Below are 27,333 nucleotides of genomic sequence, written 5' to 3' on the forward strand. Positions count from 1 at the left end.
GCAACATTCAGTATGTTTTCCAGACTCTTTAGAACCATAAGGCAGTACCAATTAAAAGCAATTTATAGGCTCCTGTAGACACCTGAGGATTTGAAGTCCTTAAATCAATTTACTTATTTCTGGTTCTAAAAATTCCCTATTCAAAGGCAGCATTTGGAGTGGAGTTTTGATGTCTGGATTTTTGGGACAGTTAGCTCCTAAATTGGAAAGAACAAAATCTGATGCCACAAGGATAGAACTGGCCTGCACAGAGCTTATTCATGAAGGTCACATGGATTTTGAGGGGCAAGTTCTTTTTGATACTGTGCAATTGCTGACCACTTGGCCTTCCTGTATGACAGTGCCCGTTTCACTTTTGCCAGCCGGTACGAATCCTTTCCCTGTACCGCTATTGCTCTTTTAATGCAGGCCTTTTCCCTGATATTGAAAAAGGTCCTGGCCAAACTGCCTGACCTGCACATAAGTTTTGTGCGCACCCAGCTACTTTAAGTCACATTTGACATTATGGCCCAGTAACCAAATTCACCTGCCAGTATAAGTGGAGCTAACTCAATTGGATGTAGTTCTGTTCTATAAAAGCAGCATGGGAGTATTGGAATATCATATTCTGGTATTTCAATAGTGGAAACTCAGCTCTGGGTTACTGAAAGCAGAGAAAGGCTTTTGCATGAGTTGAGTGGCAGTACCTATTCTTTTTCCGAGAGAGGATTGCATTGATTCAGTGGATTAAGACTTTGTATAGAGCTCAATGTTTTTCTTTTATGTTGAATAGTATCGTCCTCCCTCCCGTTGGCTTGGATGTTTTTAAGAATAATACAATAGTAGCCTTTGTCTCTAATGGTGTATGCTATGTTAGAGTTTCAAGTGATGTTTATTGGACCTGATTCCCAATTTCGGGGCCTTTGCTCCATTGATGTTGAATTCATTTATACGCACAGAACATCCTCCTGTTTTTATTTCAAATTCCCAAACCCCTTTCCTACCATTTTCCAAATGAATTTCTCATTTTTATTAACTTTGTGTACCCACAAATTTGACCAGAGCAAATTGGCAATCCTCTCTTGAACAATCGAACAATATCCAAAAGAGTTGATGTCTTCAGAAAAAATGATTTAAAAAATTATAACTTTTATATTATATATTATCCTATATATAATGAAAGCATTGCTTAAAAAATATACATGCTGTTGAAGCTTTTCATGTTGCACTCAACTGGACAGATGCAAGAATGTCAAATTTCGAAGGGAACATCAATTTATACTGCATGAGTAAAGGGTGCTAATTGGTTGGCAAGTTGATTCTGGTTGAGGCATTGCCATGGAGAATGCACCAGGGAGCTATTCTCCCGGCTTTTGTTGAATGCAAAGTAAGGCACAATGCCAAGATATATTCCTTTTGTAAACAGAGGACAGGCTCCTGTGCATGCAGAGATGTAACTTCTAGCAAATGTGAATGAGGCACATTGTAAGCCCCACTAATAATCTTAAATTGGTTGTTGATGTAATTCTTAACACACTTGGGATTATTTGGAATTATGCAGGGACCTGTCCTCTGCATGCTAAAGTAATATGTCCAGGCATTGCACCTTTTTTGAATTAAAGCCAGTCGTTCCCTGATGCATTCTCCATGGCAATGCCTTGACCAATCGGCACCCTTTTCTCATGCAGTGTAAATTGTAGCTTCCTTTGAAATTTGGTACTTTTGTGCCTGTCCTGATGAGTGCAAGACAAAAACTTTCAACAGCAATGTATCTTTTTTTTTCAGCAATATTCAAGTTCTGCATTACAAGATGGCTATAATGAAAACACCTTGTTAAATGAATTAATTTGTGAATTATCTTTGATTTAAGAGAGGGTGAATGTGTGGCACCATGCACTGATCATGTAGTCCTGAATTGAGATTTGGACCACTTCAGTATCGTTATCCAAATATTCCCAGTGAAACCTAGGTACCAGATAGGATTACAGTCTTGCAATTGGCCTGTTGGGAGGTCAGGGGGTGCAGCAGTGTTTTGACAATACCATTATGTACTTATTCTGCAGTTGGTTAGAGTCAACTGCACTGCAGATCAGCACTGCTGCAGTCTTGATTAGCATGGTCAGTTATTGATCTGCCACATTGCTTAGATCATCCATACAGTATATCTGCCTTTTAATTCGATGAAGCTAAGTCCATTAAGGTGACATTCACTTTTCCATTATTTGATAAATTAATTAGACATTTATCTGGGTTCTGTGGTTGGTTGAATTCATAAATTAGTAATCAAATTGTTGTTTAACGTCCAGCAATCTATTTTCATGTGGATGAATTTCAGTGCACTGTAATGACAGCTAATTGTTAAGTTTAATTTATCTAATGCCATTAAGTATTGGATAAAATTTGAGCTGGCAATTGTGTTAGACAAAGAGAATCTTAGATAAAAGCAAAATACTGTGGATACTGGAAATCTAGAACAAAAACAAAAATACCTGGATAAGAATTGCTCAGTGTGGAAAGGAAGTGACTTTACGGAGGTTTCGATGGGAAAAAATAGTGGACAGAATGGGAAAGTTAAATTTGGAAAACTTAATTCATAATTGAGATTAGGAAAATGGGATGCTTGTTCAAACTAGTACAGGACACATTTGGAGTTTATATCTAAAAGTCCTTGAAAGAAATCAATGAGTGAATATACTTCTGCTTTGAGTTGTTCAGGTGAAAACCCGGGAATTGTTTAGGAAACAATTTGGTGCTTGTTGGGGTGGGGGTTTTGGTGATAAGTGGTGGTGGGACTATAGATTCTCACCAGATGGATGAACTGAGATGGGATGAATGAACATCCTCTTGTGATTAAATGCATGGACCAAGGCAGGTTGGTGGTCCAGGCTGCTGGATCTCCCAACTTGTAGTGCCAAAGCACTATTGGGGTGAAGTTCCAAATGTGTATTTGTGCGCACTGTTCTTGCGCAGTTCTTGGTTGAGTCATGATCTGTTTGAAAGCATGAAAATGGTAAATAAAAATGGGGATTTCTTCAGAGAAAATAGGATGTGTGGTCTCCTGTGGGAGGCTTCACTCTCACTATTTCAGAAGTGCTGTTGCGTATCGTCACACTGGAAACTCTTGAGATGTAAGTTGTGTCATGAATAAACAGAAAACTCCATTTTACACTTCTGTGGAGCAATGACAAAATTGTCATATTGATTGTACGTCCTCGTATCTAGTTGGTGGGTTGATTATTTTAATTTTCCTTTTGAAAAAAATCTGTGATTAACTTTATTTTATATGTTTACATATTTAGTAGAAAACTATAAAATTTGGCTATACCTGGAGTAATGTTAGGATTGTTATGTTATAGAATCTAAGTCCAAGCTTATTCATAGTTCAACTATGTTCCTATTTTTGCATTTGCATCAACATGAAGCATAGCAGTGCACCTGTAAAACTGTGCCTCTTGCAGCTTCACATTGCACTGGCCACTTGTAACTTGAGCCTGGTGTGTTGTTTCAAAGGTGCCCAGACAGTGTCTTGGTCTTCTTAGGAACTTTGACTGGAATGTTTTTAAATGTTGAGAGATAAGGGGCACTTCTGTCTATTTTCTAACATTAAAGATTGGTGGCTGGACATCGCAGAAAATAGACAGTGGTTTCTGATTTGTTTCCGGTTTGGGTTTGTCAAATTAAGAACGTTTCCACCGCACTTGAAATCCACTTGCCTTGCTGTACCTGAGAGCCGGTAAAAATAAATATCGCAGGCAGTGTAACACCTGCCCTTTTACCTCCTCTCTCCTCACCGTCCAAGGCCCAAACACTCCTTCTAGGTGAAGCAGCAATTTACTTGTACTTCTTTCAATTTAGTCTGCTGTATTTGCTGCTCACAATGCCATCTGCTTTACACTGGGGAGACCAAACACAGATGGGTGACCGCTTTGTACAACACCTCCACTCAGTCCACTGGCATGACCCTGAGCTTCTGGTTGCTTGCCGTGTTAATTCACCACCTTGTTCTTACACACCCATTTCTGTCTTGGGCCTGCTGCAGTGTGCCAGTGAAGCTTAATACAAGCTGGAGGAACAACACCTCATCTTTAATCGGGTTTGAACCTTGTTTCTCATGTTTTTGCTTTCAGACAGCTGTTCATTATTCTGGCATTTAGTCTCACTCTGGACAAATGCTTCGCCATTTTATAGCAGCCATTACCACTTCCTTTGCCTTTTGTTCCATGACATCGTCATCAGTTAATCTTTCCCGCTCTCCACCTATCCCAGACCTTGCCTTTTGCCCTTCCTTCCCACCCCTACTTTTGTCAGCATATAATCCATCATATGTCTGCCCTCCAGCACTGAAGAAGAGTCAAATTTGACTTGGAACACTTTTTCTCTCCCACAGATGCAGCCAGACCTGCTGATTATTTCCAGCATTTTTTTTATTTTAAATGAAATACTGATTGGTTACTCCGGTCAACACTTCTTCAGAATAATCAAAAAAGAGTTGTCTACAAGGCTTTGGTTACATTTGCCACTCTTATATCCTTTATTGATAAACTGGAAGACAACCTTTACTACATGGGTGCAAAATCACTCCAATTAAGATGGCCATGACATTTTAATCTAATATAGATTGGAGCTAGTTACAGTATCTGTCATGACTTCAGCAATGCTGCACAATGTGGATTGAATTCATGTTGTAAAAACTGCAGAGAGTCATTCAGAAATTTTTTGCTGTTGAGAAATCTGGGAAGTCTGCAATGAGCAACTCACCTCTTGACTCCCCAAAGCTTGTCCACCTTTACAAGGCATAAGTCAGGAGTGTGATGCAATACTCTCCACTTGCTTGGATGAGTGCAGCTCCAACAACACTCAAGAAGCTTGACACCGTCCAGGACAAAGCAACCCCCTTGATTGGCACCCCATCCACTAGGCACAGCATCCACTCCCTACACCGCTGACACAGTGGCAGCAGTGTGTACTATCTACAAGATGTATTGCAGCACCTCACCAAGGCTCCTTTGACAGCACCTTCCAAATCCATGACCACCGCTACCTCAAAGGACAAGTGCAGCAGACACATGGGAACACCAGCACCTGAAAGTTCCCCTCCAAGCCACACACCATCCTAACTTGGAACTATATCTCCGTTCCTTCACTGTCACTGGGTCAAAACCCTGGAACTTCCTCTGTAACAGCATTGTCAGTGTACTTACACCACAGGGACTGCAGCAGTCGTAGAAAGCAGCTCATCACCACCTTCTCGAGGGCAATTAGAGATGGGCAATAGCACCCACATCTAATGAACAAATAAAAAAAGAAAAATCGTTTTAATGGAATTCCACTTTTGTTGTTTCCTACTGACAGCTGTTTAGTGTCAATTTTAGGTAAGATTTTTTTAGATTGAACATCAAAAGCCACAAAGAAATTGAGATTTTAAAAAAAATTAACTTGAAAATGGAAAAAATTCTTACAGCGACTTCAAAAAAATGCATTCTTGTATTGGTAATATTGCCTTGCATAATACTTCCAAACAGAACTGACTGCCTATAGAAAATATTCGTTCCACAAAAGCCTGAGAATATCTAGAGCAATCAACCAAAAAGTTGGAAAGGGGGACTGATTTTTGAAGCCAGAATCAGACTGTATCACAGTTTTCATTTGCAGTTTTTTCAGCTATCACATAAACAGTGATTCAGCTCAGCTCAGCCTCTCCTCCAACTCCTTGAAAAGTGGGCAGTGATCCAACTTTTATTTTTTTGCTGATAAATGTGAATCCTTTATTAGGGCATGTTAGCTCTGTCATTTTTGGAATCTAATTTTGTGAAGGAGTTCCACGTGGAACCATTTTAACAGCTACTAGTAAACTTCACTTTTTCACATACAGCAACAACTTAAATTTATAGTGTCTTCAGCAACAACAACTTGCATTTATACAGCACCTTTTAATGTAGTAAGACATCCCCAGGTGTCAATGTATAAATAATCACACTGCATGGCAATCACCTTGTTAAAGACAATTGCTAGTTAAACAGGTGATGGGCATTGATTATCCCATCTAAACAGAATAAAAAGATACAGCTGGAACACTTTGTGGGGAAGCTACTTGGAAGTTAGTTGCACTTGAGTTGTCTTGAAAATAAACCAGCTTGAACCTGGACTAATTCTTCTACTACAACCTCTTATTGTGATTAACATCAGGTACCATCTGTTCTTATCAGTTTAATATCTGATACGTCCCTTATCTGGGGACCATATATTAAATTGATTTTTGGAGCAGGGAGATGGAATAGGGGCTTGCTCCGTCCACTCCACGCATCGACCCGGTATTGCAGTATCTCTGGGAATGGTGCACCCCCCCTTTCCAGGGGAAAAAAAAACAATCAAAATTTGATGCAGAGCCACAGAAGGAGTAGGCTGCAAGCAGAAGTTTGGAGAGGTTTAGGGAGGAAATCACAGAACTTTGGGCCTAGACAATTGAAAACATGGCCACCAGCGGTGGAATGGGGTGTACAGGATGCTAGAATTGGAGGAAAGCAGATAGTTTGGAGGCTTGCAGGGCAGGAGGACATTTCAGAGAAAAGAAAGGGATGAGACTATGGAGGAATTTGAAATCAAGAATGGAAATCTTCAAGGTGAGGCACTGCCAGACTGGGAGTTAGTGTAGGTACAAAAGCACAGGGGTGATGGCTGAACAGGACTTGGTGCAAGATAAGTCACAGCCCAATTTTGGATGAGCGCATGCTTATGGGGAGTGGGAGATGGGATTCGGCCAGGGTAGCATTAGAGCAGTGAAGTCTAGAGGTAATAAATGCATGGATGAGGGTTTTAGCTGCAGTTGAGATGAAAGGTTTGGAGCTGAGCAATGTTACCCAGGTGGGAGTAGGCAGTCATGATGATGCAGCAGATGAAAGTTCATAATCTCATCTCAGGGTCAAATACAACACCCAAGGTTGCCACAGGCAGGCATATTAAAACATCCCAAGGTTCTCCATAGGAGAATTATCAGATAAAAATTGATATCAAGCCAAAGAAGAAGACATTAGGATGAGTAACCAAAAAGGTTTGTTAAAGGAAAAAGCACAATGTCACAAATTATAAGACCCAAAGGATCACAGCTGGTAAAATCTCCTGGTGAAACCAGGAGACTGGATCACAGAATTTGTTAAAACAGCCTGAGTTTTGTTGACATCATCTGAACAAGGCCATACAATCCAGACATAATTTATCAATGGCAAATGAGAAAATAGCACTGGTTATGCACAAAGAGATTGCCAAGTGCTTTCCAGACCAGAGAATTTTCAGTGGAGAACATTTTGGACATTTGGAGTTCAGAAGGAGTAGGGGCAGGAGGGGAAAGAAGGAGTATCTTGATAATTGGGAGGGGGGGAAACAAGGCAGAAACTCTGGGATAGAGTTCCAGAGAGTGGGGACAAGATGGCTGAATGAGCAGCTGTTGATGAGGGAGCACACAATGAAATGTAGACTTGTTTTCAAGAAGTGGTGAGTATGCGCATGGAGGCAGAGACTGATAGTGAGAGAGAGTGATATTGTGAAGGGATTTGAAGATGAGTGCTTACTGAATTCTGGATTACTTGTAGTTTATGAACTGTAGAAGCTGGGGTGTTCGGCAAGTAAAGCACCAAAGGATTTTAGTTGCAAAGTAATAAAAGCATGCATACAAGTTCTGGAGGTCAAAAGAAGTTATCTTAGTTACAAATTAGAATTGGGAGGAAGCTGTGCTCTGGTTCTAACAAAATACCGGTGTGCGCACCTTTGGACCAAGCTTGAAGTGAGAATTGGGGAGGGAAACATGCTGATAATTGGTTGTGAAGTAGGAGACAGAAGGCAGGGATTAAGTGAATATACTCTGGAATATGACAAATGATGTCACCTGGAGATCTATATTGGTGCATCAGTTGTCAATGACTAGGATAAAGGAATTGTCTCCAGGTTTGCAGATGATATTATGTGAGGAGGCAGAGTATGTTGTATAGATGGGAGCAGGAAATTACAAAGGGGCCTTGATAGATTTAGTAAATGGACAAAGCCATGGCAGATAAGAGTTCAATATGCTCAAATGTGAGGTCATCCACTTTGGATCCAAGAAAAACAAATGAGAGTGTTTTCTTGGTGAGAGACTGGGAACTGTGGAGAAACAATGAATGCCCTTGTACATAAATCACTAAAAGCTAATGCTCAGTCACAAAGTCTGTGGATACTGGGTCAGGTGAAAATTTTAAGACAGATAATAGATTTTTAACGGGTACGGGTATCAAGGAATAAAAACAAAATGCTGGAAATACTCAGCAGGTCTGACAGCATCTGGAGAGAGAGAGAGTTAACAATTCAGGCTTGTGCCCTTTCATTAGAATCTAGAAGATCACAGATCTGAAACATTAGCTCTGTTTCTCTTTCACAGATGTTGCCTGACCTGAGTATTTCCAGCATTTTCTGTTTTTACTTCAGCTTTCCAGCATCCACAATATTTTGCTTTTGTGTAGGGTATCGAGGAATATGGATTCTAATGGAGTGAATGGAGTTAAGTTACAGATCAGCCATGATTCAGTGGTGAAACAGTGTTGAGGAGTTGAAAGATCTACTTCTGTTCTTTAAGTTCCTAGTTGAGGTTGGAGTCGCGTAGGTATTTGATGGAGCTGAAGAGAATGGCTTTGGTTTGCAGACAGTAAACTGGAGGAGATTGTGATTAATCCAAGTGTTTTAGGTAATTTGGAACAATGATCATGGTGTTGATGTTGAAGTGAAGATGGGAGTTATTGGTAGATGTCAATATTGCAAATAAAGTGTTGTTCCAACTCAATGTCATAGGCAGAGCATATGAGAGTCTGGCAGTTGATTTGCATTAAGTTGGAAGCAGAAAAAGGTTCAGAAGGACAAAGAAGCCTGATATTTTTTTTCTCTCTCTCATTCATTTGCCAGCAAACAATCTTAGTGTTGGCTACTGGGGACTCATTCAGCAATGATTTGAAACCCAGCAGATGTTTCAGTTTTGGGGAAGGCTCTGATGAGGATCTTCTTGGAAAGCCAAAGGAGTTTTTGTGTTATGAAAGAAGATTTTCTGATTTTGTTCATTAGTTGCTAAAGTTTCTATAAGTTTGCTGTTTCTCGTGACATAACTAATTGAATTGCATGTCAAACGAATGGAAAGTAGCTGTGTATAAATTGTGCTTTATCTGAGTGGGTGATTTTCCTCTTGTGGAGAACCATGAAGTGCAGCACGTCAGTTCAATTCCTTCCAGATGCTCACTGTCTCTGTTTCTCTTCCCCTCTTTCTTTCAGTCTTCCTCACTTTTGTGTTATATACCTAATTCTCCCTCCTCCTACAAGGGTAGGAGGAGCATTAACTCCACCTTCACACAGTCTCGGCTCCTTGGAATCTTTGCACTCAAAGCAACAATTGATGTAATCTTCATTGCTGTTTCTTGACTTAACCTAAATCAGTTCCATTTACCCCGACCGGCAGTGCCGCTAATGACTTGATAACTCTGGCTTTTAAAAATGCTTCAAATATTCAGTCCCTTACCCATGAGAATTTTAGGAAACCATATTCTGTCTACAGTGTCAAAATACCGAGTACTTGGACTTTTGTTGCAGCTTACATAACACATCCTAAGGTTAATGCAAAGCAATAAAGAAGAGTTTGAAAAAAATGATAAAATATTAACTCAAAGCCTTTAAAGAAGAGTAGAGACCAACAAGACTGATAGTTTATGGACAAGGAATTCTAAACACCTTGGTCAAGGTGACTGCAAGTGGTGCCATTGATAGAGAAGTATTGGAAGGAACATTGCAGAAGGGTAGGAGTCAAGAGACTGAAGGACATGTACTGGATGGGTATGGTTGGAGACCTCAGCTATTTTATTTCCAATACCATATTTGGAGAAGTGACCTCTGAATGTTCAGTGCTATGTTTTGAGCCTTCATGGTTTCCACATCATTGAGACAGAAGTTCCACAAAGTTACTTTTTCTGCACTGATTCATGGTGATCGACCAGTTTCTTCGCTTTTGTAATTCAAGTCTTTTCTAATCTTAGAAGCTCTATTGATTGACAATATTAACCTGCCTTTTCAAGGTAATGGACGTTTTGGATCCATAATCAAAATAAATTACCTAAATCTTGCTACTTAACAAAGCATGGTAACCCATTTAATGTAAATTAATTACTCATTGAATCCTATCAATATTCATACATGCAAGACCAGTAACTGCATTTTGTCACCGTATTCATTTAATGCTACTGGTACAACAAAGATACTTGCCCAGTATCCAAACTGCTACCTGGTAGGGTCAGTCCTCTATTCTTGGCCACTGAAAAAGTTTAAATTTGTGTGGATTGTTATTTGGACAATTTTTCTGCTGTTTGCCCAGTTAAGACAATTAGCGCAGGTTGTCCAAACCTTTTTGCATTTGTGGGCCGCTTAGGTACAGAGACTCATGAAACCTAAAGTTGCTGCTGATGTCCATGCATTTTATGCTATCAGACCTTGGTGTTTCATTTTAGGGAGCTGTTCATGTCAGTAGTAGTCATAAAGGACTGACTCATTTCCATGCTTGTTGTCATGTAGCCAAATGGATTCCCAAACAATCCCCCCCACCCCCTGCTCGCTCGCTCGCTCGCTCACTCACTCACTCACTCTCACTCACTCACTCTCACTCACTCACTCACTCACTCACTCACTCACTCACTCACTCACTCACTCACTCACTCACTCACTCACTCACTCACTCACTCACTCACTCACTCACTCACTCACTCACTCCTCTTTCTCTTTGTGTTTGTGTGTAAGAACAACAGGGATTTTGAGTGCCTGCAGTAAGAGCGATATCCTGGAAGTGGCTGTGTATGACAGGAATTATTTAATTGATAATACCTTCACTTGAATTTCAAATATGTAATTAATTACTGTGTCTAAATTTGATTGTTGCCATGGTTTCTTAATGTTACTCTGTAACAGCTGTCATGTTTCCCTACAAAATAATTATTGTACTTAAAATGTATTTCATTCGTTTTGCATAGTACTTGAAGGGTTCTGAAGATTTGAAAGACCATATAGATGGAAATTTCTTTTGTTCTTTTTTCCTTCCCTTTCTTCCCTGTTACTTTTCTTCTTTAATAAGTTAAATTAAGTAACTGAAATACCCGGGAACGTTTGCTCAGTTGGCTAGAGCATGGTGCTTAATAATGCTGATGGTGGGTTCAGTCCCCGTAATGACTGAGGTAGCTCTTGGGGCCTGCCTCATCACCTTGCCCCATTGTGATATCATGGCATAGAGATGTGTGGAGAGCCATGATTAGTGATCCTTGAATGCCAAGGATGCTACATGAAGGGAGGGGCCTGAAACCTCACATGGGATGATGTTTAATATAAAGATCAATATGGAATTAAGGAGTAGACTATATGTTTAAGCACAGGTAGTATGTTAAGTAATTTATATGAACTGCATTGCATTCATAATGTACAAAAGCTAACTAACAGAGATACAAATTAGAGTAGTGTTCCTAAAAATGTTACTGCATCTCTAGTTCTCCTGCACCATGCCATTTCTGAAGGGATAAGTTGTAGCACTTCTTCCTTGACTATTGTCAAGTAATTGGAGGTTCTGGGATCCTGGGCCTTTTACTTATTAAGGATGTTTCTTATGTAAATGGATCTTTCTTAGATTAACCTGCAGTTTATAGTAGATTTTCAAGTAATTGTCTCTTCTGCATTCCTTGTGGATATGGAAGTTTGTTATTGGCCCTATACAGGGCAGTTTTGGTAGGAATCTCCTTAGCTAGAAGTCTCAGCACAATTGGGACTGTTTAAATTATAGATATTGAAATTTTGTGTAAAATTTTTCACCCAAAATTACAAGCAGAATATTCATCTTTATATGTAAAGCACTTCTCGTTTGTTTGTGTTTCTTGGTGCTTAATTGTGGCTCAATCTAATTGGGTACCTCGGGCGTCTGAATTTCATGTATAGACAAGGACAACATGGTAGAGGAGAGTATTCGCTCTCCTTCACCCTTTTCCAAATCTAAAATTAATTACAAATTTAATTGTGGTTTTCAAAAGGTAATTATGTAAACATCTATAGATAAAGAATTTGCAGCGTCACAGATAAAGGGCAGGAAAATTGGACTAGCTGAATTGCTGCTGTTGGGAGCTGGTGAAAATTTGATGGGCCAAATGGTCGTCATCTGGGCTGTAACCAATCTGATTCTATAAAACATTGGCTTTTCTGACTTTGCTGGACTTTTTTGGCAGATGTCTATTAACCCTTTCCTATCCATGTTTCATCAAGTGACATAATTGCTTAGACAGACCTGAACTATATTCAACCTATGTTGGGGTACTGTACCCTTCCAGTTCACTTCCCTATGATCATTATAAATCCCTGCTGGTTAAAACAGTGACTGGTTTACATCTGTTAGAATTAAGTGTGACAGTGTAATGTACGTCTCTCTTAAACTCCCATGTTTATAATTGTGGTATGCCCTCTCCTAAATAAATACCAAAACCACTAGGAAGTTTTACGAGTTAAAGGTGCTATATAGATAAGTTATTCCTACATGAGCATGTCATGGAATACATAATTCAGCATAATTGAATACCATTACCTTCCAAAATGAGGTCAGAGGTGAAATGTAACTATTAAATTTTGACTGGCAGCAAATTTGGTGATATATTCCTCCCACTTCACACCAGTGTACTTATGGACAATTTCCATCAAAATGTGTAGTTAGTAATTACTGATTGTCACTCCTATTTTATAAAGGAAAGCACATGTACGGTCATGATTCATACAAAGATTTGTTTGAAAATTGAAGGAAAATCTACAAACTATGTTAATAAAATATGAAAGATTCTTTGACCTTAATATGTTTTTCCATTGACTAAATGAACAGTGTAAGTTAGGATTTACTGTCTGATCCAGCGCTGCCTTAAAAACCTGTGCTATATATAGGAAATGTGTTTGAAACACATACTACACATCTGCTCAGTGAGGCTTTCAATGAACGTAGCATTTCACATGGTTCTTTATAGAGGAACTGATGTAAGGATAATTCTGAAGTACAGAGACTACATTATGTCTTTCAGAAGCCAACCCCTGCAGTGATTTTAATTTAACAGGAAAAGGAGCAGCAGGAGCATTGCCTTTTATTTAAGCTACTGCTAACAGTTGACTGAAGATGGAGGCGGTTTATTATGAGGTTACTTAGTGCATTTCCAGATGCTTGACTGACATGTTATGAAACCTGTGCTGATGATGACATGACTGTGCTGCCCTGTTATCGTGTCAATGAAAAACCCTTTCTTCTGTTTGAGTCACTCTTAAATTTTCACTGAAAGCTTCCAAATTTGAGAGTTGAACAGAACTTGCACCAGTTTTTGAACATTTGGGATAGACCAGGAAGAAATAATTGTTTTATTTCTGGTTTAAAGTCTTTTTTTTTCTCTGCAGTTGCTGTAAAATTTCAGTTGTACCATTGGGAAAAAAAATAATGATTGCTACTTTTTTGACAGAAGATTTGTAAATCACTCCCTCACCCCAGTTCATACGTTTATATAGGGGCTAAGCAGTGAGCTTTGCATCTGTCCAGTTTATGTATGTGATTTAAGACTCTCACTTAAACAGTTGCAAAATAGTCTGTCTTAAAATTAAAATGTACAGAGAATCAAGTAGATTCCATTTCTAATTGACCTCAGGAGGCACCTAAGAGGGGTTGGTACCATTTTAACCTCAGAATTGAAGCCTTAAAAGGACACGCCATATGACAGCTGCATTATAGAACTATACAACATTAGGTGGAGATAAATTTCCTGAGGGTTTCTCCTTATTTTTTAAGGATGTAACTAGTAGGGTATATCAAGGGAGCCAGTAGCTATAGTATACTTGAATTTCCAAAAGACGTTCAATCATGTGAGGAGGCCTTGTGGCGCAGTGGGTCCCTACCTCTGAGCCAGAAACTCCAGGTTCAAGACCCACTCCAGGACTTGATGGCGAAGGAAAGTGCATTCATAACATGGTCAAACAGGTTGAGTGCCAACTTGTAAATCCTTCCAACATACGCCAGTGGCAGGTAAAAGTGGGAGAGATTCCTGACCAGTAATGTAATGGAAAGAAGCTGGAGCCTCTATCTTCAATATCCATAGCTCCAGGTGATAATATACGTGTAATAGTATATGTTGCCACAGCAACTCTGACTCCTTGAGAGGGGGTGGGGTGGCGCCGGTTGACTCAGTTGGCTGGACGACTGGAGTGGAACAGATTGGTGGTAACAGCACATGGCTTGATCCCTCTTTCGGCTGGGGTGAATTCATGACCTGCCTCCTTGCCCTACCCATGATAGAGATTGTTGTGCTGTGGGTCGAAACTGCCTTTGGGCAGAGAACTCAAAAAGAAGATGATGATTCAATAAGGTGCCATGCAAAAGGTTAATACATAAGATAAGGGCTCATGGAGTTGGTGGTAATGTATTAGCAAGGATGGAGGATCGGTTAATGGACAGGAAGCTGAAAACTAGCATTTTCAAGTTGGCAGACTAGTGGAGTGCCACAAGGATCTGTGCTGGGCCTCAGCTAGTTATAATCTATTAATGACTTGGATGAAGAGACAGTAATGCATCCAAGTTTGCTGCTGATACAAAGCTAGATGGAAAGTAAGCTGTGAAGAGGACACAAAGAGGCTGCAAAGAGATATAGATAGGTTAAGTGAGAGTGGGCAACAAGGTCGCAGAAGGAGTATAAAGTAATGAAGTGTGAAAAGCAGAATTTTTTTTTAAAAGGCCTGAAATTTGTAAATGTTGATATTCAAGAGACTTGGATGTACTCGTACAAGGAACACAGTCAGCATACAGATGAACCAAGCAATTAAGAAGACAAATGGCATGTTAACCTTTATTGCAAGGGAATTAGAGTACAAGAATAAGGAGATCTTCCAACTGATGTAAAGGGCTTTGAGAGCACACCTAGAGTATTCTGCACAGTTTTAGTCTCCAGATTTAAGGAAGGATATGCATGCATTGGGGGCAATACAGCAAAGATTCATTAGATTGGTTCCGGGGATGAGAGGAGTATTATATAAAGTGAGGCTGAGTAAATTGGGCCTATAGTCTCTGGAGTTTAGAAGAGTGAGGTGTGATTTCTTGAACCATGAGATTATGAAGGGGCTTGACAGGGTAGACACTGAGAGCTTGTTTCCCCTGGCTGGAGATTTTAGAACGTTGGGGTACAGAATCAGGATAAGGGGTTGGTCGTTTAGGACATGAGATGAGGAGAAATTTCTTCACTCAAAGGATTGTATATCTTTGGAATTCTCTGCCCCAGGTGATTTTGTGTGCTCCGTCATTGAATATATTTAAGGCTGAGAGATTTTTTTTGGTTTCTCAGGGAATCAAGGAATATGGGGAGCGAGCGGGAAAGTGGTTTAAGGCAGAAGTTCAGTCATAATATTGAATGGCGTGGCAGAGCAGACTCGATGGGCTTTATGGTCTACTGCTGCTTCTGATGACCTTTGACCCAGAAGCAGTACGACCAGGGGATCTGTAATTGCTTCTAAAAATGTTTGAAAGGAACTTTTAAGAATTTGCATCATTGTAAAGGGATCAATTGTTATTTTCTTGAATAATAAGAAATACTTGTTCATGTGACCTAGTGACCGTTAACTTGGACGCAGTACCAACAGGAAGGAAGCTAACATACAAAAACCTTGTATGGCCAGACATAAAGGGGAACTGCAGCAGAGGAGAACAGAGAAGGCACATTTATAAGGAGCTGTGTGTGTAATACATTTACCTAGGGCAGGGATTGTTAATTGGATAATCTTGCTGCTGCTGCTGCTTCAGCCTTGCTAGAGCCAACCAGACCTCCAAACAGGGTTGTTTAAAGGGTTGAGATAATGGAGTATCTGGGGAATCTGTGTCATCAAGACTGATGCGAACTTAGCTAAGGAGGTTCTGCAGGAGCGTGCCATTTCTGTGATGACTGTCTCCAGGGATCCTGTATGGAATACAGCTGCCGGTGAATGTGACTCGAGGGACAAATGGATTGAGTGGAAAAATGAGAGATCCTACGTACCAGAGGCCGAGTTACAGAACTTCGGAACTGCACGTGGTGCCACATATCTGCGGGGATTGATGATGCGAGTGCTTGTGGTTGTGTAAGATGTGTCTTTGTTTCGTCTATTTAAAGTGAAATTTACCTTTTTAAGTATATTTGCCTGTTAATTTATGTTTAATTTGCTTCGGTTCTGCTTTTGTGTTAAAGTAAAAACTACAGAAAGTGTAATTTTATTTGTAATTTCTTCATTTGGGAGTCTTTCAGTAAATTTGGTTATTTTGGTTTATGGTCCCATGAGGATTGCAACACTGCTCCTAGTTTTTATGTTGTTCACTGGAATTTTTGATAGACTATAAAAACATTTCCAAAAAAAAAATGCAAATGTCTGCTCAACTTTCCCTGCCTTTTATCTTCAGTTATTTATCTCACCTTCAGAAGGCAGTGACCCATGCTAGACTATGGTTTGCTGGGCACTGCTGTATTGGACTGACCATGTATTGTGAATAAGCCCATTTTGTGACACAGAACAGGATATTCAAACATGCAAGGATATTGCAGCTGAACTCAGTGTGCCCACATACTTTATTTTGTACCGTATGTATGCGAATGAATGACTAACCAGAGCAGAGGTTTTCTGATTTGCACCTGTCAATACATGGAAGTGCTTTAAACTCAAACACTTAAAAGGTGAGATGGTCCTATGCAAAAGTGACCCTTGTTGCACTCTTTTATGGTTAGAAAATACAGAACTATCTTCATGTTGAAAAATACATTTAAGCAAAAACAGGTTTCCCTGACTAGCTGAGTGGGTAATTGTACCACTTGCTGTAATTTGTAACTCAGCCTCTGTTTTTTATTAAGCTAGCTAATGCATGTGGGAGCAACAGTGAGGACACAATAACTGGCCTGCTGTCCCTGGGTTAAGGACAGATAATGTCAGCCAGGCTTCCATCCCTGATCCAGCACCGTACTACCAAGTGCATGTATATTGATGTCAGGTGAGGTTGGTATCAGCTATGATTTATTTCCCCCTTCTTTGTCTCTCCCTATCCTCAGTTTGAATGGATTGCCTCCTTTTCAGCCCCATGTATGAAGAAGAATGATCATTTGGATGAAATAGCAGAAGAAAGGGAAAGTGTAAGAGTAGAGGTTAACTCTAGAATGTAAAAAAAATCCCCATCTGTATTCACAAATTGTAACTGCTTTAGTAAAGTTAACCTTTTGCTAACTTCTTTAGTCTTTGATTACACTGGGAGGCACAGGACCTTTTTTTGTACCCATCATTTTGCTTTGTATGAGTTACTCACTGATGCATTCAGCTAAAAATGACCAAATTATAAAACTGAATGTAAATAAAAATTGTCCAGTCTGCTAACATTTTGAAAGATCTGCACGAATGTTTTTAAACGTTTACGCGGATTCAGCAATTACATGGATTTAAATAACATTCATGGGCAGTGCATTTTGTTAGCTTTTGTACAGTGCTCATGAAAAATGTGCTTAATTTGTAACAGTGACCTAAGTGACATATTAAAATCTCTGAAAATTTCCATACCCTCTCAGTAGGCGACTTGCAAAAAGCTTCAGTGATATTGATGCTGCTCTGTGAAATGAATGTGAATAAGATAGTATTAGTTCGTATTATAGTAATTTTATATTTCCATGATCTCAATTGGAAAATTGTTATCTTGGTGTGAATGCTTGACTTGTATCTTTTTTCTGTTATGAAGAATTGTGATTAGCATTTGTTTATATATAAACCCTTTAAATATATATATATATATATATATATATATATGTAAATACAAGTTGCTATTGATTCCAGTGCACTTTTTCCCATGAAATGAGTGATCTAGCTCTGTAAATGCACTGGATAAAGTAGAAATTGGAGCCAACATCGTGTGGGAGTTAAATAAACAGTTGTTCTTAAGCTGAAGTGCCCTAATTAATGAGCGCAACTATTTTCAGTTGTTTCGTCGTACCTTGTGTTTCACTTATAATGTAGTACTCCTTTTTGAAACCTTCTGAAACACTGATTTCCAGTCCTGTTGTGGCACCTCTGATATTGCCGGGCAATTTCTTTTACAACTGGATCAACTTAAAGCAACTGGTTCTGTCGCTTCTCTGAAGGCTCTGCCATTAAAAATAGCATATTACTGGACAACATACACTTCAAGGTCCCATGTTGAACTCCTGGCTTGTTCTGAGTAACTTGATGTTAGCTGGAGCAGCAGTTGATCTGGGTGCCCCTGGGCTAGAGGGGGTATAATGTTTCCACCTCTGATTACTGATCAGAAACCCCTGCAGTAGACAAATGATTATGGTACAGGACAATTGTCTATGAGAACTTGTACTTTGAGAGGCTGTGAAATTAAATTCAACAAATCTGGTCATTTCTTTGTTAGTAACAAAAAAGTTTGTTAATATCCTTCATGGAATGAAACCTGCTTGGCTTATATGATGCTATTTGGTTGGCTCTTAAAGCTGTCAGAGGAACTGGGGGTAGGCAATAAATACATGCTGCTGCTGGGAGATTATCTTTCACTTGACTTCAGACCTAGAGAGTTATCAGAAAGTGGTGATGGCAGCCATTCGATCCATTTCTGCTGCAGAAATTGTTTCACAGTTGGCCAAAGAAAAAGTCAAGTGGAAAACTTTGCTTGAAGTACTTTTTGTCGTCCTGACTGTATTTATGTGGCATCTGTAGAAGGCATTCTAAAAATGGGCAAGCTCTTAAACGTGAGTTGAAATTTTCATGCTTAAAGAATAAATGATGTGGAGTTGGTAATTCAGCCCTGGCTGTTTAAGCTGATGTCTGCTGATTTATGGCCACCTTACATTTAAGTGTATGATAATGAGATTTGAACGGGCCCGGAAGCTGGTGTAATTTTGGGTGCAGCTTCTGAGTTGTGCACCCACAGGAAATTCCAGGCAACGTAGTCTTGCTGCCAGCAGTAAATTTCAGTGTTGTATGAAGTTGCCAACATTCTAATGTGCTTTGACTGCCAATGTGGTAAAAATAATGTGGTGTCAACACCAGACTTGTAGTCAAACTGGATGTAGGATGCAAATATTTCAGCTTCAGGGTATCATTTGAGATGTCACTTATCACCATTTGGATGTTTATATAGCAGGATTTTAACAGATTTAAATTTATGGATTTGGTTGTAGGTGATTTTTTTTAAAGAAAAATTCCCTCTCTTTGAATTTGGTTTTTGTGTGCTTGGTTGACCAAATTCTTCCAACCCTAGCACTTAGCTGATTATAGGCACTATAAGGTAGAAATGATATTTGATAGCATTATCAGGTGACATTTAACACACTATACAAAACCATTTTTCACTATTTTAATGGAGGTGTTGAGTTCATTTCATTTCAACTGAATAACATCTATGTTAAAAATAATGAAGAAATATTGATATGAGTGCACAGTGTTCGTCTGATATGGCTGACTGAAAGAAGACTAACATGGCTAATACATTGTGCCATACACTTCACAATTTGAAATTCTATTAAACTGATTTAGTTTCCATGATTACCTGCCTCAAAAGATATACAAGCCTTTGTTCAAAGTTAACCAAGTTAAATCCTACAGGTGTTGCAAATCCTCTGCAGTATATCAGTTTATTGAAAGGTTTTGTGCTCCGTTTCAGAAATTGATCTGCTTTCATGCTTATTACCTATTTCAGTTGACTACACTAATTTAATGAGAACAGTATGTGAATTTGAAAGATGTGATATGCAAAACTCTGGCTGAGCCTTTCTTTATATTTCCAGGGATGAGTGTCACTGGTTAGGCCAGCATTTATTGCCCATCATTAATTACCCTTGAAAAGGTGTTGGTGAGCCCCCTTCTTGAACCGCTGCTATCCATGTGGTGTAGGTACATCAATAATGCTGTTAGGGAGAGTTCCAGGATTTTGAAGCAGTGACAGTGAAGGAAGGGTGATCGAGTTTCAAGTCAGGATGGTGTATGGCTTGGAGAGAAACTTTGGAGCCGGTGGTGTTCCCATACATCTGCTGCCTCCTCCTTGTAGGTGGTAGAGATCGTGGGCTTGGAAGGTGCAGTTGTAGGAGCCTTGGTGAGTTGTTGCCTTACAGCATGTATGTCAGGGTTGTCCAACTTTTTTCTCACTGGAGGGGCAATGAACAAATTTTGGAAAGATAGGATTTGGCACAATGTTAAACATGAATTTTAAAAAAAAAATCAATGTCAAAGCAATAAATTGATCATTCAAAAAGTAATTAATAAAAATGGCCATTAGAAAGTGCCAAGCAGCAGAGCTAACCAAAACCTGAAAGTTCTGCAGGCAGATTTGATATGGAATGAAAAATGTGAATTTGCAAAACCTATGATTAAATTTTGAGGGCACATCGTGCAAGACCCAGAATAACAGTTGATCCACAGAAAACAAAGGTGATTACAGAGTTTCCACAACCCAGGAGCTTCACAGGGCTACAAAGATTCCTGGGAATGGTCAATCAAGTAGACACATTCCTACCAAATTTGGCAGAAACCAATGAGCCATTGAGACAGTTGTTGAGTCAAGGTCAGCAGTGGTGCTGGAATGCGGACCAGCAAAATACTTTTAAGAAGAGCAAAAATCTTCTAATTTCTCCTGAAATTTTAGCACGCTGTGATCTACAGCTGTCATCTACAGGTCTGGGTGCAGTTTTATTCCAAGTACAAAGCGTTGGTGAACATCGACCAGTTTATTATGCCTCAAGATCGCTCACAAACACTGAAAAACGATATGCTACAATTGAGAAGGAAGCATTGGCAGCAACATAGCCATTCGAGAAGTTCTCAGACTGTGATGTGATTGCTCTTTAAAATTAAACTGACCATAAAACATTCATCACTGTTCTAAACATGAAGGAAATTGCGATTAATGCTGCCTAGAATTTAGTGCTTCAGACTAAGCCTAATGAGGTATGATACAGTAACTGAGTATGTTCAAGCTAAGTACCAGACAGCAGATGCGCTCTCAAGGGTACCAGTTGAAAAAACCAAAATAGAATATTTGCATTTCATCGAGGAGGTGGAAGCATATATGTCACTCATTACCAAATGCATACCGGCTATTGCAAAAAAGCTGCAAGAGATAAAACAAGCATAATAGCAAGATGGTGAATATGTCCAGATAAAGGACTACTATCTGGAAGGATGGTCGGACTATACTCCTAACAACCCATTACTGCGGCAGAGAAAGCACCTCACAATCATTGATGATCTCCTAGATTTTAATGACAGATAGTCATTCTGAGAACACTCTGGCTTGATATTCTCCAAAAAATTCATTAAGGTCACTTAGGGATGGCAAAATGTTGAGAGCGAGCCCACAAGCAGTGTGGTGGCCAGGTATTACTCATGCTATTGGGAAAAACTAATTTCAAATTGCCTTACATGTGCCATGAACAGCCAAGGGCAAAGAGAGCTATTGTCGTGCTTCATTTTTCCATCAAGGCCATGCGAGCGCCTGGGATTGTGTTTATTTGATTTTAAAGGCAAGGTTTTTCTTTTTGTCATTGATTACTACTCCAGATGGATTGAGCTGAACAGATTGCACAGTATCACAGTGGAAGCAGTCATTTAATTGCTAATGAGAATCTGTGCAACACATGGCACCCTGCACATAGTAGTGTCAGATAATGGTTCACTATTTGCTAATGAAATTATGCCACAGCTTTGCAAAGGAATATGGATTCGTTCACAAGACTACCTCACCTTTGTATCCTCAAGTGAATAGAGAAGATGAGAGAGTTGTTCAAACCATCAAAGACTTGATGAAGAAGAATGAAGATCTCAACTTAGTCCTTTTTCGTTACCAAACCTCACCGCTACAAAATGGGTTCTCATCAGAGTTGTTAATGGGAAGATGAATGAGAACACAACACAACGCAGTGTGAACTTCCAGCTCTGCAACAGAAACAAGAACCAACTATCATCTCGAATGACTATGAGAGAGTTAAAAAGCATGAGGAGGAATAGATACACAAACAAGCTTGCAACTTCAACTTCAGGAACAGAGCACAAGACTTGTCAGTCCTGCAGCCCAGGGAGAGAGTATGGATATGAGACCAACAGAGAGAAGGCATAATAATAGAAGAGTTCCACAGCTGAGATCTGACAAGACTGAGACGGACCAGGGGAGAAAGTACAGCGTCTTTAATATTCTTTGGAAGAAAGCCAATAGAAACTTGGGTTTACTATTCAAATGTGGATGGCGATAAGGAAGAAGAAACAAGACAAAGCTTTATAGCCACCCAGGAGGAGGACACCTATGGAATGAAGAGAGAGCGTAGAATCCCCTTGACCTCAAACTGAGCAGAACAGGATCGGGGCTCATAGACTAACCCTGTGAAGTGAGAGACTTTGGAGGGAGATGTAGCAGGATATATAGTTGGGATAAAGACTTGTAGGGAGGGGAGATGTAGAGTAAAGGGTTAACATCAGAAGCACCTTTTGCTGGTGTAACTATGATGTAATGAGACATGACTAAGTAACAGAGATCTGGAGGGAGAAGTCCAACCTTGTGCAGAGTTTCTCAGATGTACGTAGAGCTGTAAATAAATAATGATGGTTTTAACGAACTACAGTCTTGAGTAGCCTACTTCGGGGAAAATATACAAACCTTGAAGAATCCAATCTCGGCGCCAAACACAATGAAACACTGAGCAAATCTCAGCAAGGATAAGATGTTCAAAAAATGCTATTATAAGATTAGAAAAATGACAGATAAATACAGTGCCTGAAAATCTGGTCAATTTTGGGAGACGCGTGGCTAGGGGCAGTTGGAGAACATTTGCACTTGAAAGGTTTTGATAGAGCAGATAGAAAATGACTATTTTCTCTGGTTGTGTAGATAGTGACAAATGGTCATCGATTTAAAACTGAATGAGGAGAGAAGTTAGGAGAAATCTTTTTAATTTAGATATTAAAACATGAATGCACAGGATTGAGTTGAGGCAGAGATCATTGCATCTTTCTTTTAAGGGAAGAGTAGGTGAACTTTGAAGCAGAGGCTGGGAGGAAAGATTGGCTTGATGTGATTTAATTTTTGATTCCTCCAGCAAAGAATCAGCACAGGCTTAATCAGCAAAATGACTTCCATCTGTTGCAAACTCCAGTGATTCTAAAATACCCTATGGGCCCTGTTTACCCCCTCCCCTGAATGCCATGATTGAAGGATATACATTTTATTGCATCCACTCTTGAGTGCTTTGCTTCTGACATCTTTAATTAATTAATGTAATGAATATGGACATATCAGTCCAAACACTGTACATACAATAAGATCAGCCCCTGCCTCAAAAACTAAGGAGCGCAATAAATATAAAAAAAACTCTTGGAAGCTTCCCACTCATTTTCAGTATCTTAATCATACATTATTTTGTAATCCTCTTTGATTAGTTACCCAGTTGCCAACAAAATTGACCCTCAACAAAAGTATAATTGGAATTTTGTCCAGGTTCTTTGACCCCTAAGATGGGTTGCCATTTGCACAATGTGATTTGAACAATTGTGAACTTCCCAATCTGAGCTGTGTCCATTTTGAAGTTTTGGATTCTTTTGCTTACTTCTGAATTAGATATTAAGGTTAGTAAAGGAATCAGAATTATTTAGTTTTCATTTGTGAGTTCATGTTCAGGTAATGTAACTTCAGCAACTAAAAGTTGTATTAGATTTTGTGAAACTCATTGTAGATTTTTAAAAAAATGTACAGGGAAGTGTTTAAGATTTCAAAGCCATTCATTTCCTAAAGCTGTTGCATTTACCTTCAAATCCCAGATTGGCACCTGCCTTTTACTGCTGTAAATAAAGATTAGAAAGGGTGGCACTGTGCCATGGAGACTGGTAGGAGGCCTGTGTCACCTATAATCAGTTGGAAATGATGCTCTGGCATAGGGAATAAAAGAAGCTCTGAGCCTCTGGCAAATGATTTCTCCAGTGTGTGGAAAATGGATAAATCTCTTTGGTTCACTTGGATTTAACTCCTTCCTGAAAAGTGGTTTAAGAGCAGCATTGAAAGATGCCTAGGTCAGGGTTTCATGGTCATATCTGAGGTAAAGAATGATCCCTTGCCTGCTGAGAACCAAGAAAAGGAGAGATCAACTTTGGGTTGTTGGGGGAGGGGGAGGTGTGTGGGATGGGGGAGGATGGAAATGTCGGTTTAAATATAATGCCAAAATTTACACGCTTGTTTTGTTTTTAAATTAGCTTGATTATCATTTTTTAGTAGTCTTTCAATCTTTTGTCAATTTGTTTTAAACTGTGGTGGTTATTTTGACACTTGGATAGAATTTGAATGACCCATTAGAATCCATGTAATTTAAGAACATAAATAGGAGCAGGGGTAGGCCACGTGGCTCAATGAGCCTGCTCCGTCATTCATTACTGATCTTGGGCTTCAACTCCACTTTCTCGCCCACTCCTCATATCTCTCACTTCCCTGAGAGATCAAAAATATATCTATCCTAGCCTTAATTTTTCAATGATGGAGCATTCATAACCTTCTGTGGCAGAGAATTCCAAAGATTCACAACCCTTTGAGTGAAGAAGTTTCTCCTCATCTCAGTCCTAAATGATTGGCCCCTTATCCTGAGACTGTGCCCCCGTATTTTATATTCCCTGACCAATGGAAGCAATCTCCCAGCATCCACCCTATCAAGCCCCCTCAGAATTCCATAGGTTTTAATGAGATTATCTCTAATTCTTGTTAACTCCAGAGACTATAAGCCCAATTTACTCAGCCTCTCATCCCCAGGTACCAATTTAGCGAACCTTTGCTGTACCGCATCCAATACAAGTATATCCTTTCTTAAATGTAGAGACCAAAATGGCACCCAGTACTCCGGATGTGGTCTCACCAAAACCTTGTACAACTGTAGCAAGACCTCTTTATTCTTGAACTCCAATCCCCTTGCAATAAAGGCCAAAATGCCATTTGCTTCTTAATTGCATTCTGTACCTGCATTCTATCTTTGTGTTCCTTGTACAAGCACACCCAAGTCACTTTGAACATCAACACTTTCTCACCTTCGGCAAGTTATGTGTATCAATTAAGCAATTGGGGTGGGGAGGAGAGCAAGGTTAGAAATAATAACTTATCCAGTAATTTTTGTCAGTGACCAGGAAATACCACACGTTGGTATAAGGAACCTGTACTAACATCACACCACCCTGAAATATCCGTCTGAGTCGTCATCTTCACAATGAATGCTAAATATTACCTCTCTCGACCACTTCATGTTCTCTAACTTGTCAGAGGGCTTGTCCAACATCCCCTGGTGGATCAGAAGAATTTCCTCCAACTAATGAAGCCATGATCTTTCGAATCCACCACAAACTCCGTTCCCTAGTCATCGCCTCTATCCCTCTCTTCGGCAACTACCCAAGACTGAACCAGGCTGTTATCAACCTTGATGCCATTTTTGGCTCCACGATGAGCTTCTGACCACATATATCCACATCACCACTAAGGCCGCCTGTTTCCATCTCTGTGACTTTGCCCCTGTCTCAGCTCATCTGCTACTGAAACTTTCATTCATGCCTTTGTTACCACTAAAGCTGACTTTTCCAAGACACTTCTGGTCAGCATCCCATCTTCCACTCTCCATAAACTGAAGCTGGTCCAAAACTCTGCTGCCCATCAAGCCCTATATGCCAATTATCCCTGTGCTCGCTGACCTACATTGGCTCTTAGTTGAACAATGCCTCAATTTTAAAACTCTCATTCTTGTATTCAAATCCCTTAGTGTCCTCTCCCTTCCCTATGTCTGTGACCTACTCTAGCCTTACAGCCATCCAAGATATTTGTGCTCCTCCAATTCCTGCCTCTTGCACATCCATGGTTCTACTCGCTTACTGATGGCATCTGCTTCTAAGACCCTAAACTCTGGAATTCCTCCACTAAAACTTTCTACGTCTCTATGTCTCTTTCTGCCTTTAAGACACTCCTAAAACCTATCTCTCATCGGACCAAGGGATGAATTTTATGGAGTCCCTTCCTTGCCCCCATTACAAAAATCAGCTGTGAACTGCCCATCTGGGGGTGGGCACGTGGGCACAGGGCACCCCCCTGTAGAATGTACACCCTCCCTTCCTGCTTTTTCACCCCCAGATGGTGGAAAAACGGACTCCTCACTGTTGTCCACTTCCTCACCCCAGCAACGTAATGACATTGTTAACGAGCTCAATTGCCCATTAATAATTTTTTTTAGGGTGAGCGGGCTGCCGTTTTCGTGCCTGGCCGCTTACTGTATTATGAGACACCAGCATATTGAAGTCGGCTTCAAGACCAGACATAATCACACTAAAGTTTACACATTCACAAGATGGCAACATTCCATTTTTGCAAACGTCAAATCCCCTGTCCTAATCTCGAGTGACTCGCTGCCAAATTTCTTCTGATGAAGCTACTGGGAACTTCTTGGAGCATTTTACTATGTTAAAGGTGCGATGTAAATGCAAGGCTTTTTCTTAATAATACAACTCCAATCTGATCAGGAGGAATATAAACCAACCTGCAACAAACAATACTCCAGAAATGGAGCCAAAAGCAAAATACTGTGGAGTGCTGAATTGGAGAACCAATCAAGGTGTTTGCACTGGTGCAGTGGTTGGGTGAATACAACCTATTCAAATGCGGCTATACACAAACCTGGGCTTGTCAAACATGAGAAGGCTCATCCAACGTGTGGCCAGTAGGCCAGATGTGGCCCGCAGAGCCCCTCATGAGGTCTCCAGAGGCAGTTTTCAAAATGCTGCTAAGTGTTGTGGAAGTTCTGTTGCTGCTCCTCCAATCACACGTCAGCCTATCAGCAGCCAGTGTCGTAGAGAAGCAGCCTGTGGTTGGGGGAGAGAGTGCATGAGTGTGTGTATGGTGGGGTGGGGGAGGGGGGGAGGGAGGGAGTGTGGTGGGGGGAGGGAATGGGAGTGAGTGTGTGTTTGTGGGGGAGGTAAGGTTGGGGGAGGGAGAGCGAGTGTGTGTGTCTGGCTCACTGGCAGTCTTAGGATTCCCACTCACCAGCACACACCAACAATCACAGCCACTCACACAGTGGGTGTTTGAGAGTGTCAAGAGATTGGGAGTGAGCCAGACAAACATACTCTATTCTAATGATGATCTTTATTAATTTCTCTTTTTTAATTATCATTTTATTGCTTTGACATTGCTTTAGTTTTGCTCAGCAAGTTTGTTTCTTCGGACCTCAGTGTTATTTTTAAGTTCATGTTTAATGTTGTATGAAACCTTATTTTTCTGAAGTTTGCTCATTGGTTCCTTGAGTGAGGGAAAAA

The 27,333-nt window shown here is 40.0% G+C and overlaps 1 protein-coding gene and 1 non-coding gene across 5 annotated transcripts in view; both read left to right on the forward strand.

Moving 5' to 3' along the window:
• The window catches only part of LOC144679016 (F-actin-uncapping protein LRRC16A-like), a 431,407-nt gene that overhangs the window by 58,527 nt on the left and 345,547 nt on the right, over positions 1–27,333 (forward strand). The window lies entirely within an intron of this gene.
• LOC144679239 (U2 spliceosomal RNA) lies at positions 6,142–6,324 on the forward strand. The gene has a single exon (XR_013576276.1). It is a non-coding gene; the product is annotated as a U2 spliceosomal RNA (small nuclear RNA).

This window comes from Cetorhinus maximus, chromosome 3 (assembly GCF_964194155.1).
Source record: "Cetorhinus maximus chromosome 3, sCetMax3.hap1.1, whole genome shotgun sequence".
Taxonomy (NCBI): Eukaryota; Metazoa; Chordata; class Chondrichthyes; order Lamniformes; family Cetorhinidae; genus Cetorhinus; species Cetorhinus maximus.